Source organism: Hydractinia symbiolongicarpus, chromosome 7 (genome assembly GCF_029227915.1).
Source record: "Hydractinia symbiolongicarpus strain clone_291-10 chromosome 7, HSymV2.1, whole genome shotgun sequence".
Classification (NCBI taxonomy): domain Eukaryota; kingdom Metazoa; phylum Cnidaria; class Hydrozoa; order Anthoathecata; family Hydractiniidae; genus Hydractinia; species Hydractinia symbiolongicarpus.
Genome location: NC_079881.1, coordinates 9873785 through 9886296, shown reverse-complemented (window position 1 = coordinate 9886296; position 12512 = coordinate 9873785). Strand labels below are relative to the sequence as shown.

Genomic DNA, 12512 nt, shown 5'->3' with positions numbered 1-12512 from the left:
CAAATGACTAAAATATTTGAAGTGCCGTTGCTTCCAAACGCCCAATAGGTGTTTCCGAGGCACAAATAACGGCACAGGTTCCACCGAGACTTGAACTCGGATCGCAGGATTCAGAGTCCTGAGTGCTAACCATTACACCATGGAACCTACAGAGGCTCTTCCGAGGTTCGCTTCGCGGAAACATCAATGATTCCGCCCGGGCTCGAACCGGGGACCTTGCGCGTGTAAAGCGCACGTGATAACCACTACACAACGGAGTATGGCAACTAACAAGCGACATGTTTTTGCTTTTTTCTCTAGCTTATTTAGCCTTGTATTGCTTCCCTTCGTCATAGGTTTCAAAATTCATTGGATTACGTAGTGTAGCGGTTATCACGTGCGCTTCACACGCGCAAGGTCCGCGGTTCGAGCTCGGGCGGAATCATTGTTGAGTTGCTAGTTTTGTAATAGGCGTCAAACATTTGATTCACTGCGGCTTTTAAAAGCCTTGCCCTGTGTGAGGATCGAACTCACGACCTTCAGATTATGAGACTGACGCGCTGCCTACTGCGCTAACAAGGCACTGTGCCCTAATCCGATGCATTTCAGAAGAACGTTGTTATTACAATGTCTTCTTGCAAATGACTAAAATATTTGAAGTGCCGTTGCTTCCAAACGCCCAATAGGTGCTTCCGAGGCACAAATAACGGCACAGGTTCCACCAAGACTTGAACTGGGATCGCAGGATTCAGAGTCCTGAGTGCTAACCATACACCATGGAACCTACAGAGGCTCTTCCGAGGTTCGCTTCGCGGAAACATCAATGATTCCGCCCGGGCTCGAACCGGGGACCTTGCGCGTGTAAAGCGCACGTGATAACCACTACACAACGGAGTATGGCAACTAACAAGCGACATGTTTTTGCTTTTTTCTCTAGCTATTTTGGCCTTGTATTGCTTTCCTTCGTCATAGGTTCCAAAATTCATTGGATTACGTAGTGTAGCGGTTATCCCGTGCGCCTCACACGCGCAAGGTCCCCGGTTCGAGATCGGGCGGAATCATTGTTGAGTTGCTAGTTTTGTAATAGGCGTCAAACATTTGATTCACTGCGGCTTTTAAAAGCCTTGCCCTGTGTGAGGATCAAACTCACGACCTTCAGATTATGAGACTGACGCGCTGCCTACTGCGCTAACAAGGCCCTATGCCCTATTCCGATGCATTTCAGAAGAACATTGTTATTACAATGTCTTCTTGCAAATGACTAAAATATTTGAAGTGCCGTTGCTTCTAAACGCCCAATAAGTGCTTCCGAGGGACAAATAACGGCACAGGTTCCACCGAGACTTGAACTCGGACCGCAAGATTCAGAGTCCTGAGTGCTAACCATTAGACCATGGAACCTACAGAGGCTCTTCCGAGGTTCGCTTCGCGGAAACATCAATGATTCCGCCCGGGCTCGAACCGGGGACCTTGCGCGTGTAAAGCGCACGTGATAACCACTACACTACGGAATCTGGCAACTAACAAGCGACATGTTTGTGCTTTTTTCTCTAGCTATTTTAGCCTTGCATTGCTTTCCTTCGTCATAGGTTCCAAAATTCATTGGATTACGTAGTGTAGCGGTTATCACGTGCGCTTCACACACGCAAGGTCCCCGGTTCGAGCCCGGGCGGAATAATTGTTGAGTTGCTAGTTTTGTAATAGGCGTCAAACATTTGATTCACTGCGGCTTTTAAAAGCCTTGCCCTGTGTGAGGATCGAACTCACGACCTTCAGATTATGAGACTGACGCGCTGCCTACTGCGCTAACAAGGCAGTGTGCCCTAATCCGATGCATTTCAGAAGAACGTTGTTATTACAATGTCTTCTTGCAAATGACTAAAATATTTGAAGTGCCGTTGCTTCCAAACGCCTAATAGGTGCTTCCGAGGCACAAATAACGGCACAGGTTCCACTGAGACTTGAACTCGGATCGCAAGATTCAGAGTCCTGAGTGCTAACCTTTACACCATGGAACCTACAGAGGCTCTTCCGAGGTTCGCTTCGCGGAAACATCAATGATTCCGCCGGGGCTCGAACCGGGGACCTTGCGCGTGTAAAGCGCACGTGATATCCACTACACTACGAAATCTGGCAACTAACAAGCGACATGTTTTTGCTTTTTTCTCTAGCTATTTTAGCCTTGTATTGCTTTTCTTCGTCATAGGTTCCAAAATTCATTGGATTACGTAGTGTAGCGGATATCACGTGTGCTTCACACGCGCAAGGTTCCCGGTTCGAGCTCGGGCGGAATCATTGTTGAGTTGCTAGTTTTGTAATAGGCGTCAAACATTTGACTCACTGCGGCTTTTAAAAGCCTTGCCCTGTGTGAGGATCGAACTCTCGACCTTCAGATTATGAGACTGACGTGCTGCCTAATGCGATAACAAGGCACTGTGCCCTAATCCGATGCATTTCAGAAGAACGTTGTTATTACAATGTCTTCTTGCAAATGACTAAAATATTTGAAATGCCGTTGCTTCCAAACGCCCAATAGGTGCTTCCGAGGCACAAATAACGGCACAGGTTCCACCGAGACTTGAACTCGGATCGCAAGATTCAGAGTCCTGAGTGCTAACCATTACACCATGGAACCTACAGAGGCTCTTCCGAGGTTCGCTTCGCGGAAACATCAATGATTCCGCCCGGGCTCGAACCGGGGACCTTGCGCGTGTAAAGCGCACGTGATAACCACTACACTACGGAATCTGGCAACTAACAAGCGACATGTTTTTGCTTTTTTCTCTAGCTATTTTAGCCTTGTATTGCTTTCCTTCGTCATAGGTTCCAAAATTCATTGGATTACGTAGTGTAGCGGTTATCACGTGCGCTTCACACGCGCAAAGTTCTTGGTTCGAGCTCGGGCGAAATCATTGTTGAGTTGCTAGTTTTTTAATAGGCGTCAAACATTTGACCCACTGCGGCTTTTAAAAGCCTTGCCCTGTGTGAGGATCAAACTCTCGATCTTCAGATTATGAGACTGACGTGCTGCCTACTGCGCTAACAAGGCACTGTGCCCTAATCCGATGCATTTCAGAAGAACGTTGTTATTACAATGTCTTCTTGCAAATGACTAAAATATTTGAAGTGCCGTTGCTTCCAAACGCCCAATAGGTGTTTCCGAGGCACAAATAACGGCACAGGTTCCACCGAGACTTGAACTCGGATCGCAGGATTCAGAGTGCTGAGTGCTAACCATTACACCATGGAACCTACAGAGGCTCTTCCGAGGTTCGCTTCGCGGAAACATCAATGATTCCGCCCGGGCTCGAACCGGGGACCTTGCGCGTGTAAAGCGCACGTGATAACCACTACACAACGGAGTATGGCAACTAACAAGGGACATGTTTTTGCTTTTTTTTCTAGCTTATTTAGCCTTGTATTGCTTCCCTTCGTCATAGGTTTCAAAATTCATTGGATTACGTAGTGTAGCGGTTATCACGTGCGCTTCACACGCGCAAGGTCCGCGGTTCGAGCTCGGGCGGAATCATTGTTGAGTTGCTAGTTTTGTAATAGGCGTCAAACATTTGATTCACTGCGGCTTTTAAAAGCCTTGCCCTGTGTGAGGATCGAACTCACGACCTTCAGATTATGAGACTGACGCGCTGCCTACTGCGCTAACAAGGCACTGTGCCCTAATCCGATGCATTTCAGAAGAACGTTGTTATTACAATGTCTTCTTGCAAATGACTAAAATATTTGAAGTGCCGTTGCTTCCAAACGCCCAATAAGTGCTTCCGAGGGACAAATAACGGCACAGGTTCCACCGAGACTTGAACTCGGATCGCAGGACTCAGAGTCCTGAGTGCTAACCATTACACCATGGAACCTACAGAGGCTCTTCCGAGGTTCGCTTCGCGGAAACATCAATGATTCCGCCCGGGCTCGAACCGGGGACCTTGCGCGTGTAAAGCGCACGTGATAACCACTACACTACGGAATCTGGCAACTAACAAGCGACATGTTTGTGCTTTTTTCTCTAGCTATTTTAGCCTTGTATTGCTTTCCTTCGTCATAGGTTCCAAAATTCATTGGATTCCGTAGTGTAGCGGTTATCACGTGCGCTTCACACGCGCAAGGTCCCCGGTTCGAGCCCGGGCGGAATCATTGTTGAGTTGCTAGTTTTGTAATAGGCGTCAAACATTTGATTCACTGCGGCTTTTAAAAGCCTTGCCCTGTTTGAGGATCGAACTCACGACCTTCAGATTATGAGACTGACGCGCTGCCTACTGCGCTAACAAGGCACTGTGCCTCAATCCGATGCATTTCAGAAGAACGTTGTTATTACAATGTCTTCTTGCTAATGACTAAAATATTTCAAGTGCCGTTGCTTCCAAACGCCCAATAGGTGCTTCCAAGGCACAACTAACGGCACAGGTTCCACCGAGACTTGAACTCGGATCGCAGGATTCAGAGTCCTGAGTGCCAACCATTACACCATGGAACCTACAGAGGCTCTTCCGAGGTTCGCTTCGCGGAAACATCAATGATTCCGCCCGGGCTCGAACCAGGGACTTTGCACGTGTTAAGTGCACGTGATAACCACTACACTACGGAATCTGGCAACTAACAAGCGACCTGTTTTTGCTTTTTTCTCTAGCTATTTTAGCCTTGTATTGCTTTCCTTCGTCATAGGTTCCAAAATTCATTGGATTCCGTAGTGTAGCGGTTATCACGTGCGCTTCACACGCGCAAGGTCCCCGGTTCGAGCCCGGGCGGAATCATTGTTGAGTTGCTAGTTTTGTAATAGGCGTCAAAAATTTGATTCACTGCGGCTTTTAAAAGCCTTGCCCTGTGTGAGGATTGAACTCACGACCTTCAGATTATGAGACTGACGCGCTGCCTACTGCGCTAACAAGGCACTGTGCCCTAATCCGATGCATTCCAGAAGAACGTTGTTATTACAATGTCTTCTTGCAAATGACTAAAATATTTGAAGTGCCGTTGCTTCCAAACGCCCAATAGGTGCTTCCGAGGCACAAATAACGGCACAGGTTCCACCGATACTTGAACTCGGATCGCAAGATTCAGAGTGCTGAGTGCTAACCATTACACCATGGAACCTACAGAGGCTCTTCTGAGGTTCGCTTCGCGGAAACATCAATGATTCCGCCCGGTCTCGAACCGGGGACCTTGCGCGTGTAAAGCGCACGTGATAACCACTACACTACGGAATCTGGCAACTAACAAGCGACATGTTTTTGCTTTTTTCTCTAGCTTTTTTAGCCTTGTATTGCTTTCCTTTGTCATCGGTTCCAAAATTCATTGGATTCCGTAGTGTAGCGGTTATCACGTGCGCTTCACACGCGCAAGGTCCCCGGTTCGAACCCGGGCGGAATCATTGTTGAGTTGCTAGTTTTGTAATAGGCGTCAAACATTTGATTCACTGCGGCTTTTAAATGCCTTGCCCTGTGTGAGGATCGAACTCACGACCTTCAGATTATGAGACTGACGCGCTGCCTACTGCGCTAACAAGGCACTGTGCCCTAATCCGATGCATTTCAGAAGAACGTTGTTATTACAATGTCTTCTTGCAAATGACTAAAATATTTGGAGTGCCGTTGCTTCCAAACGCCCAATAGGTGCTTCCGAGGCACAACTAACGGCACGGGTTCCACCGAGACTTGAACTCGGATCGCAGGATTCAGAGTCCTGAGTGCTAACCATTACACCTGGGAACCTACAGAGGCTCTTCCGAGGTTCGCTTCGCGGAAACATCAATGATTCCACCCGGGCTCGAACCGGGGACCTTGCGCGTGTTAAGCGCACGTGATAACCACTACACTACGGAATCTGGCAACTAACAAGCGACATGTTTTTGCTTTTTTCTCTAGCTATTTTAGCCTTGTATTACTTTCCTTCGTCATAGGTTCCAAAATTCATTGGATTCCGTAGTGTAGCGTTTATCACGTGCGCTTCACACGCGCAAGGTCCCCAGTTCGAGCCCGGGCGGAATCATTGTTGAGTTGCTAGTTTTGTAATAGGCGTCAAACATTTGATACACTGCGGCTTTTAAAAGCCTTGCCCTGTGTGAGGATCAAACTCAAAACCTTCAGATTATGAGACTGACGCGCTGCCTACTGCGCTAACAAGGCACTGTGCCCTAATCCGATGCATTTCAGAAGAACGTGGTTATTACAATGTCTTCTTGCAAATGACTAAAATATTTCAAGTGCCGTTGCTTCCAAACGCCCAATAGGTGCTTCCGAGGCACAACTAACGGCACAGGTTCCACCGAGACTTGAACTCGGATCGCAGGATTCAGAGTCCTGAGTGCTAACCATTACACCATGGAACCTACAGAGGCTCTTCCGAGGTTCGCTTCGCGGAAACATCAATGATTCCGCCCGGGCTCGAACCGGGGACCTTGCGCGTGTTAAGCCCACGTGATAACCACTACACTACGGAATGTGGCAACTAACAAGCGACATGTTTTTGCTTTTTTCTCTAGCTATTTTAGCCTTGTATTGCTTTCCTTCGTCATAGGTTCCAAAATTCATTGGATTCCGTAGTGTAGCGGTTATCACGTGCGCTTCACACGCGCAAGGTCCCCGGTTCGAGCCCGGGCGGAATCATTGTTAAGTTGCTAGTTTTGTAAGAGGCGTCAAACATTTGATTCACTGCGGCTTTTAAAAGCCTTGCCCTGTGTGAGGATCGAACTCACAACCTTTAGATTATGAGACTGACGCGCTGCCTACTGCGCTAACAAGGCACTGTGCCCTAATCCGATGCATTTCAGAAGAACGTTGTTATTACAATGTCTTCTTGCAAATGACTAAAATATTTCAAGTGCCGTTGCTTCCAAACGCCCAATAGGTGCTTTCGAGGCACAACTAACGGCACAGGTTCCACCGAGACTTGAACTCGGATCGCAGGATTCAGAGTCCTGAGTGCTAACCATTACACCATGGAACCTACAGAGGCTCTTCCGAGGTTCGCTTCGCCGAAACATCAATTATTCCGCCCGGGCTCGAACCGGGGACCTTGCGCGTGTTAAGCGCACGTGATAACCACTACACTACGGAATCTGGCAACTAACAAGCGACATGTTTTTGCTTTTTTCTCTAGCTATTTTAGCCTTGTATTGCTTTCCTGCGTCATCGGTTCCAAAATTCATTGGATTCCGTAGTGTAGCGGTTATCACGTGCGCTTCACACGCGCAAGGTCCCCGTTTCGAGCCCGGGCGAAATCATTGTTGAGTTGCTAGTTTTGTAATAGGCGTCAAACATTTGATTCACTGCGGCTTTTAAAAGCCTTGCCCTGTGTGAGGATCGAACTCACGACCTTCAGATTATGAGACTGACGCGCTGCCTACTGCGCTAACAAGGCACTGTGCCCTAATCCGATGCATTTCAGAAGAACGTTGTTATTACAATGTCTTCTTGCAAATGACTAAAAATTTGAAGTGCCGTTGCTTCCAAACGCCCTATAGGTGCTTCCAAAGCACAAAGACCGGCACAGGTTCCACCGAGACTTGAACTCGGATCGCAGGATTCAGAGTCCTGAGTGCTAACCGTTACAACATGGAACCTACAGAGGCTCTTTCCGAGATTCGCTTCGCGGAAACATCAATGATTCCGCCCGGGCTCGAACCGGGGACCTTGCGCGTGATAAGCGCACGTGATAACCACTACACTACGGAATCTGGAAACTAACAAGCGACATGTTTTTGCTTTTTTCTCTAGCTATTTTAGCCTTGTATTGCTTTCCTTTGTCATCGGTTCCAAAATTCATTGGATTCCGTAGTGTAGCGGTTATCACGTGCGCTTCACACGCGCAAGGTCCCCGGTTCGAGCACGGGCGGAATCATTGTTGAGTTGCTAGTTTTGTAATAGGCGTCAAACATTTGATTCACTGCGGCTTTTAAAAGCCTTGCCCTGTGTGAGGATCGAACTCACGACCTTCAGATTATGAGACTGACGCGCTGCCTACTGCGCTAACAAGGCACTGTGCCCTAATCCGATGCATTTCAGAAGAACGTTGTTATTACAATGTCTTCTTGCAAATGACTAAAATATTTGAAGTGCCGTTGCTTCCAAACGCCCAATAGGTGCTTCCAAGGCACAAATAACGGCACAGGGTCCACCGAGACTTGAACTCGGATCGCAAGATTCAGAGTCCTGAGTGCTAACCATTACACCATGGAACCTACAGAGGCTCTTCCGAGGTTCGCTTCGCGGAAACATCAATGATTCCGCCCGGGCTCGAACCGGGGACCTTGCGCGTGTAAAGCGCACGTGATAACCACTACACTACGGAATCTGGCAACTAACAAGCGACATGTTTTTGCTTTTTTCTCTAGCTATTTTAGCCTTGTATTGCTTTCCTTCGTCATAGGTTCCAAAATTCATTGGATTACGTAGTGTAGCGGTTATCACGTGCGCTTCACACGCGCAAGGTTCCCGGTTCGAGCTCGGGCGGAATCATTGTTGAGTTGCTAGTTTTGTAATAGGCGTCAAACATTTGATTCACTGCGGCTTTTAAAAGCCTTGCTCTGTGTGAGGATCGAACTCTCGACCTTCAGATTATGAGACTGACGCGCTGCCTACTGCGCCAACAAGGCACTTTGCCCTAATCCGATGCATTTCAGAAGAACGTTGTTATTACAATGTCTTCTTGCAAATGACTAAAATATTTGAAGCGCCGTTGCTTCCAAACGCCCAATAGGTGCTTCCGAGGCACAAATAACGGCACAGGTTCCACCGAGACTTGAACTCGGATCGCAGGATTCAGAGTCCTGAGTGCTAACCATTACACCATGGAACCTACAGAGGCTCTTCCGAGGTTCGCTTCGCGGAAACATCAATGATTCCGCCCGGGCTCGAACCGGGGACCTTGCGCGTGTAAAGCGCACGTGATAACCACTACACTACGGAATCTGGCAACTAACAAGCGACATGTTTTTGCTTTTTTCTCTAGCTATTTTAGCCTTGTATTGCTTTCCTTCGTCATAGGTTACAAAATTCATTGGATTCCGTAGTGTAGCGGTTATCACGTGCGCTTCACACGCGCAAGGTCCCCGGTTCGAGCCCGGGCGGAATCATTGTTGAGTTGCTAGTTTTGTAATAGGCGTCAAACATTTGATTCACTGCGGCTTTTAAAAGCCTAGCCCTGTGTGAGGATCGAACTCACGACCTTCAGATTATGAGACTGACGCGCTGCCTACTGCGCTAACAAGGCAATGTGCCCTAATCCGATGCATTTCAGAAGAACGTTGTTATTACAATGTCTTCTTGCAAATGACTAAAATATTTGAAGTGCCGTTGCCTCCAAACGCCCAATAGGTGCTTCCGAGGCACAAATAACGGCACAGGTTCCACCGAGACTTGAACTCGGATCGCAGGATTCAGAGTCCTGAGTGCTAACCATTACACCATGGAACCTACAGAGGATCTTCCGAGGTTCGCTTCGCGGAAACATCAATGATTCCGCCCGGGCTCGAACCAGGGACCTTGCGCGTGTAAAGCGCACGTGATAACCACTACACTACGGAATCTGGCAAGTAACAAGCGACATGTTTTTGCTTTTTTCTCTAGCTATTTTAGCCTGGTATTGCTTTCCTTCGTCATAGGTTACAAAATTCATTGGATTTCGTAGTGTAGCGGTTATCACGTGCGCTTCACACGCGCAAGGTCCCGGTTCGAGCCCGGGCGGAATCATTGTTGAGTTGCTAGTTTTGTAATAGGCGTCAAACATTTGATTCACTGCGGCTTTTAAAAGCCTTGCCCTGTGTAAGGATAGAACTCACGACCTTCAGATTATGAGACTGAGGCGCTGCCTACTGCGCTAACAAGGCACTGTGCCCTAATCCGATGCATTTCAGAAGAACGTTGTTATTACAATGTCTTCTTGCAAATGACTAAAATATTTGAAGTGCCGTTGCTTCCAAACGCCCAATAGGTGCTTCTGAGGCACAACTAACGGCACAGGTTCCACCGAGACTTGAACTCGGATCGCAGGATTCAGAGTCCTGAGTGCTAACCATTACACCATGGAACCTACAGAGGCTCTTCCGAGGTTCGCTTCGCGGAAACATCAATGATTCCGCCCGGGCACGCGCAAGGTCCCGGTTCGAGCCCGGGCGGAATCATTGTTGAGTTGCTAGTTTTGTAATAGGCGTCAAACATTTGATTCACTGCGGCTTTTAAAAGCCTTGCCCTGTGTAAGGATCGAACTCACGACCTTCTGATTATGAGACTGAGGCGCTGCCTACTGCGCTAACAAGGCACTGTGCCCTAATCCGATGCATTTCAGAAGAACGTTGTTATTACAATGTCTTCTTGCAAATGACTAAAATATTTGAAGTGCCGTTGCTTCCAAACGCCCAATAGGTGCTTCTGAGGCACAACTAACGGCACAGGTTCCACCGAGACTTGAACTCGGATCGCAGGATTCAGAGTCCTGAGTGCTAACCATTACACCATGGAACCTACAGACGCTCTTCCGAGGTTCGCTTCGCGGAAACATCAATGATTCCGCCCGGGCTCGAACCGGGGACCTTGTGCGTGTTAAGCGCACGTGATAACCACTACACTACGGAATCTGGCAACTAACAAGCGACATGTTTTTGCTTTTTTCTCTAGCTATTTTAGCCTTGTATTGCTTCCCTTCGTCATAGGTTCCAAAATTCATTGGATTCCGTAGTGTAGCGGTTATCACGTGCGCTTCACACGCGCAAGGTCCCCGGTTTGAGCCCGGGCGGAATCATTGTTGAGTTGCTAGTTTTGTAATAGGCGTCAAACATTTGATTCACTGCGGCTTTTAAAAGCCTTGTCCTGTGTGAGGATCGCACTCACGACCTTCAGATTATGAGACTGACGCGCTGCCTACTGCGCTAACAAGGCACTGTGCCCTAATCCGATGCATTTCAGAAGAACGTTGTTATTACAATGTCTTCTTGCAAATGACTAAAATATTTGAAGTGCCGTTGCTTCCAAACGCCCAACAGGTGCTTCCGAGGCACAACTAACGGCACAGGTTCCACCGAGACTTGAACTCGGATCGCAGGATTCAGAGTCCCGAGTGCTAACCATTACACCATGGAACCTACAGAGGCTCTTCCGAGGTTCGCTTCGCGGAAACATCAATTATTCCGCCCGGGCTCGAACCGGGGACCTTGGGCGTGTTAAGCGCACGTGATAACCACTACACTACGGAATCTGGCAACTAACAAGCGACATGTTTTTGCTTTTTTCTCTAGCTATTTTAGCCTTGTATTGCTTTCCTTCGTCATCGGTTCCAAAATTCATTGGATTCCGTAGTGTAGCGGTTATCACGTGCGCTTCACACGCCCAAGGTCCCCGGTTCGAGCCCGGCGGAATTATTGTTGAGTTGCTAGTTTTGTAATAGGCGTCAAACATTTGATTCACTGCGGCTTTTAAAAGCCTTGCCCTGTGTGAGGATCGAACTCACGACCTTCAGATTATGAGACTGACGCGCTGCCTACTGCGCTAACAAGGCACTGTGCCCTAATGCGATGCATTTCAGAAGAACGTTGTTATTACAATGTCTTCTTGCAAATGACTAAAAATTTGAAGTGCCGTTGCTTCCAAACGCCCCATAGGTGCTTCCAAAGCACAAATAACGGCACAGGTTCCACCGAGACTTCAACTCGGATCGCAGGATTCAGAGTCCTGAGTGCTAACCATTACAACATGGAACCTACAGAGGCTCTTCCGAGGTTCGCTTCGCGGAAACATCAATGATTCCGCCCGGGCTCGAACCGGGGACCTTGCGCGTGTTAAGCGCACGTGATAACCACTACACTACGGAATCTGGCAACTAACAAGCGACATGTTTTTGCTTTTTTCTCTAGCTATTTTAGCCTTGTATTGCTTTCCTTTGTCATCGGTTCCAAATTTCATTAGATTCCGTAGTGTAGCGGTTATCACGTGCGCTTCACACGCGTAAGGTCCCCGGTTCGAGCCCGGGCGGAATCATTGTTGAGTTGCTAGTTTTTTAATAGGCGTTAAACATTTGATTCACTGCGGCTTTTAAAAGCCTTGCCCTGTGTGAGGATCGAACTCACGACCTTCATATTATGAGACTGACGCGCTGCCAACTGTGCTAACAAGGCACTGTGCCCTAATCCGATGCATTTCAGAAGAACGTTGTTATTACAATGTCTTCTTGCAAATGACTAAAATATTTGAAGTGCCGTTGCTTCCAAACGCCCAATAGGTGCTTCCGAGGCACAAATAACGGCACAGGTTCCACTGAGACTTGAACTCGGATCGCAAGATTCAGAGTCCTGAGTGCTAACCATTACACCATGGAACCTACAGAGGCTCTTCCGAGGTTCGCTTCGCGGAAACATCAATGATTCCGCCCGGGCTCGAACCGGGGACCTTGCGCGTGTAAAGCGCACGTGATATCCACTACACTACGAAATCTGGCAACTAACAAGCGACATGTTTTTCCTTTTTTCTCTAGCTATTTTAGCCTTGTATTGCTTTTCTTCGTCATAAGTTCCAAAATTCATTGGATTACGTAGT

The 12512-nt window shown here is 47.9% G+C and overlaps 40 non-coding genes across 40 annotated transcripts; 8 read left to right on the top strand and 32 right to left on the bottom strand.

The window, feature by feature from the left end:
* Positions 1-75: 75 nt before the first annotated feature.
* Positions 76-147, bottom strand: Trnaq-cug (transfer RNA glutamine (anticodon CUG)). The gene has a single exon. It is a non-coding gene; the product is annotated as a tRNA-Gln (tRNA).
* Positions 148-488: 341 nt separating this feature from the next.
* Positions 489-561, bottom strand: Trnam-cau (transfer RNA methionine (anticodon CAU)). Its single transcript has one exon. It is a non-coding gene; the product is annotated as a tRNA-Met (tRNA).
* An 859-nt stretch (positions 562-1420) lies between these two features.
* Positions 1421-1493, bottom strand: Trnav-uac (transfer RNA valine (anticodon UAC)). Its single transcript has one exon. It is a non-coding gene; the product is annotated as a tRNA-Val (tRNA).
* Positions 1494-1721: 228 nt separating this feature from the next.
* On the bottom strand, positions 1722-1794 carry Trnam-cau (transfer RNA methionine (anticodon CAU)). Its single transcript has one exon. It is a non-coding gene; the product is annotated as a tRNA-Met (tRNA).
* A 243-nt stretch (positions 1795-2037) lies between these two features.
* Positions 2038-2110, bottom strand: Trnav-uac (transfer RNA valine (anticodon UAC)). The gene has a single exon. It is a non-coding gene; the product is annotated as a tRNA-Val (tRNA).
* Positions 2111-2542: 432 nt separating this feature from the next.
* Positions 2543-2614, bottom strand: Trnaq-cug (transfer RNA glutamine (anticodon CUG)). The gene has a single exon. It is a non-coding gene; the product is annotated as a tRNA-Gln (tRNA).
* Positions 2615-2654: 40 nt separating this feature from the next.
* Positions 2655-2727, bottom strand: Trnav-uac (transfer RNA valine (anticodon UAC)). Its single transcript has one exon. It is a non-coding gene; the product is annotated as a tRNA-Val (tRNA).
* An 845-nt stretch (positions 2728-3572) lies between these two features.
* On the bottom strand, positions 3573-3645 carry Trnam-cau (transfer RNA methionine (anticodon CAU)). The gene has a single exon. It is a non-coding gene; the product is annotated as a tRNA-Met (tRNA).
* Positions 3646-3888: 243 nt separating this feature from the next.
* Trnav-uac (transfer RNA valine (anticodon UAC)) lies at positions 3889-3961 on the bottom strand. Its single transcript has one exon. It is a non-coding gene; the product is annotated as a tRNA-Val (tRNA).
* A 91-nt stretch (positions 3962-4052) lies between these two features.
* On the top strand, positions 4053-4125 carry Trnav-cac (transfer RNA valine (anticodon CAC)). Its single transcript has one exon. It is a non-coding gene; the product is annotated as a tRNA-Val (tRNA).
* A 380-nt stretch (positions 4126-4505) lies between these two features.
* Positions 4506-4578, bottom strand: Trnav-aac (transfer RNA valine (anticodon AAC)). Its single transcript has one exon. It is a non-coding gene; the product is annotated as a tRNA-Val (tRNA).
* A 91-nt stretch (positions 4579-4669) lies between these two features.
* On the top strand, positions 4670-4742 carry Trnav-cac (transfer RNA valine (anticodon CAC)). The gene has a single exon. It is a non-coding gene; the product is annotated as a tRNA-Val (tRNA).
* Positions 4743-5122: 380 nt separating this feature from the next.
* Positions 5123-5195, bottom strand: Trnav-uac (transfer RNA valine (anticodon UAC)). Its single transcript has one exon. It is a non-coding gene; the product is annotated as a tRNA-Val (tRNA).
* A 91-nt stretch (positions 5196-5286) lies between these two features.
* Trnav-cac (transfer RNA valine (anticodon CAC)) lies at positions 5287-5359 on the top strand. The gene has a single exon. It is a non-coding gene; the product is annotated as a tRNA-Val (tRNA).
* A 64-nt stretch (positions 5360-5423) lies between these two features.
* On the bottom strand, positions 5424-5496 carry Trnam-cau (transfer RNA methionine (anticodon CAU)). Its single transcript has one exon. It is a non-coding gene; the product is annotated as a tRNA-Met (tRNA).
* A 243-nt stretch (positions 5497-5739) lies between these two features.
* On the bottom strand, positions 5740-5812 carry Trnav-aac (transfer RNA valine (anticodon AAC)). The gene has a single exon. It is a non-coding gene; the product is annotated as a tRNA-Val (tRNA).
* Positions 5813-6244: 432 nt separating this feature from the next.
* Positions 6245-6316, bottom strand: Trnaq-cug (transfer RNA glutamine (anticodon CUG)). Its single transcript has one exon. It is a non-coding gene; the product is annotated as a tRNA-Gln (tRNA).
* A 40-nt stretch (positions 6317-6356) lies between these two features.
* Trnav-aac (transfer RNA valine (anticodon AAC)) lies at positions 6357-6429 on the bottom strand. The gene has a single exon. It is a non-coding gene; the product is annotated as a tRNA-Val (tRNA).
* Positions 6430-6520: 91 nt separating this feature from the next.
* Trnav-cac (transfer RNA valine (anticodon CAC)) lies at positions 6521-6593 on the top strand. The gene has a single exon. It is a non-coding gene; the product is annotated as a tRNA-Val (tRNA).
* A 268-nt stretch (positions 6594-6861) lies between these two features.
* Trnaq-cug (transfer RNA glutamine (anticodon CUG)) lies at positions 6862-6933 on the bottom strand. Its single transcript has one exon. It is a non-coding gene; the product is annotated as a tRNA-Gln (tRNA).
* A 40-nt stretch (positions 6934-6973) lies between these two features.
* On the bottom strand, positions 6974-7046 carry Trnav-aac (transfer RNA valine (anticodon AAC)). The gene has a single exon. It is a non-coding gene; the product is annotated as a tRNA-Val (tRNA).
* Positions 7047-7274: 228 nt separating this feature from the next.
* Trnam-cau (transfer RNA methionine (anticodon CAU)) lies at positions 7275-7347 on the bottom strand. The gene has a single exon. It is a non-coding gene; the product is annotated as a tRNA-Met (tRNA).
* A 243-nt stretch (positions 7348-7590) lies between these two features.
* Positions 7591-7663, bottom strand: Trnad-auc (transfer RNA aspartic acid (anticodon AUC)). Its single transcript has one exon. It is a non-coding gene; the product is annotated as a tRNA-Asp (tRNA).
* A 228-nt stretch (positions 7664-7891) lies between these two features.
* Trnam-cau (transfer RNA methionine (anticodon CAU)) lies at positions 7892-7964 on the bottom strand. Its single transcript has one exon. It is a non-coding gene; the product is annotated as a tRNA-Met (tRNA).
* Positions 7965-8207: 243 nt separating this feature from the next.
* Positions 8208-8280, bottom strand: Trnav-uac (transfer RNA valine (anticodon UAC)). Its single transcript has one exon. It is a non-coding gene; the product is annotated as a tRNA-Val (tRNA).
* A 432-nt stretch (positions 8281-8712) lies between these two features.
* On the bottom strand, positions 8713-8784 carry Trnaq-cug (transfer RNA glutamine (anticodon CUG)). Its single transcript has one exon. It is a non-coding gene; the product is annotated as a tRNA-Gln (tRNA).
* A 40-nt stretch (positions 8785-8824) lies between these two features.
* Positions 8825-8897, bottom strand: Trnav-uac (transfer RNA valine (anticodon UAC)). The gene has a single exon. It is a non-coding gene; the product is annotated as a tRNA-Val (tRNA).
* A 91-nt stretch (positions 8898-8988) lies between these two features.
* On the top strand, positions 8989-9061 carry Trnav-cac (transfer RNA valine (anticodon CAC)). Its single transcript has one exon. It is a non-coding gene; the product is annotated as a tRNA-Val (tRNA).
* Positions 9062-9329: 268 nt separating this feature from the next.
* Trnaq-cug (transfer RNA glutamine (anticodon CUG)) lies at positions 9330-9401 on the bottom strand. Its single transcript has one exon. It is a non-coding gene; the product is annotated as a tRNA-Gln (tRNA).
* A 40-nt stretch (positions 9402-9441) lies between these two features.
* Trnav-uac (transfer RNA valine (anticodon UAC)) lies at positions 9442-9514 on the bottom strand. Its single transcript has one exon. It is a non-coding gene; the product is annotated as a tRNA-Val (tRNA).
* A 91-nt stretch (positions 9515-9605) lies between these two features.
* Positions 9606-9677, top strand: Trnav-cac (transfer RNA valine (anticodon CAC)). Its single transcript has one exon. It is a non-coding gene; the product is annotated as a tRNA-Val (tRNA).
* A 268-nt stretch (positions 9678-9945) lies between these two features.
* Trnaq-cug (transfer RNA glutamine (anticodon CUG)) lies at positions 9946-10017 on the bottom strand. Its single transcript has one exon. It is a non-coding gene; the product is annotated as a tRNA-Gln (tRNA).
* Positions 10018-10376: 359 nt separating this feature from the next.
* Positions 10377-10448, bottom strand: Trnaq-cug (transfer RNA glutamine (anticodon CUG)). The gene has a single exon. It is a non-coding gene; the product is annotated as a tRNA-Gln (tRNA).
* Positions 10449-10488: 40 nt separating this feature from the next.
* On the bottom strand, positions 10489-10561 carry Trnav-aac (transfer RNA valine (anticodon AAC)). The gene has a single exon. It is a non-coding gene; the product is annotated as a tRNA-Val (tRNA).
* A 91-nt stretch (positions 10562-10652) lies between these two features.
* Trnav-cac (transfer RNA valine (anticodon CAC)) lies at positions 10653-10725 on the top strand. Its single transcript has one exon. It is a non-coding gene; the product is annotated as a tRNA-Val (tRNA).
* Positions 10726-10993: 268 nt separating this feature from the next.
* Trnaq-cug (transfer RNA glutamine (anticodon CUG)) lies at positions 10994-11065 on the bottom strand. The gene has a single exon. It is a non-coding gene; the product is annotated as a tRNA-Gln (tRNA).
* A 340-nt stretch (positions 11066-11405) lies between these two features.
* Positions 11406-11478, bottom strand: Trnam-cau (transfer RNA methionine (anticodon CAU)). Its single transcript has one exon. It is a non-coding gene; the product is annotated as a tRNA-Met (tRNA).
* Positions 11479-11720: 242 nt separating this feature from the next.
* Positions 11721-11793, bottom strand: Trnav-aac (transfer RNA valine (anticodon AAC)). Its single transcript has one exon. It is a non-coding gene; the product is annotated as a tRNA-Val (tRNA).
* A 91-nt stretch (positions 11794-11884) lies between these two features.
* Positions 11885-11957, top strand: Trnav-cac (transfer RNA valine (anticodon CAC)). The gene has a single exon. It is a non-coding gene; the product is annotated as a tRNA-Val (tRNA).
* Positions 11958-12337: 380 nt separating this feature from the next.
* Positions 12338-12410, bottom strand: Trnav-uac (transfer RNA valine (anticodon UAC)). Its single transcript has one exon. It is a non-coding gene; the product is annotated as a tRNA-Val (tRNA).
* Between the last annotated feature and the right edge of the window lie 102 nt (positions 12411-12512).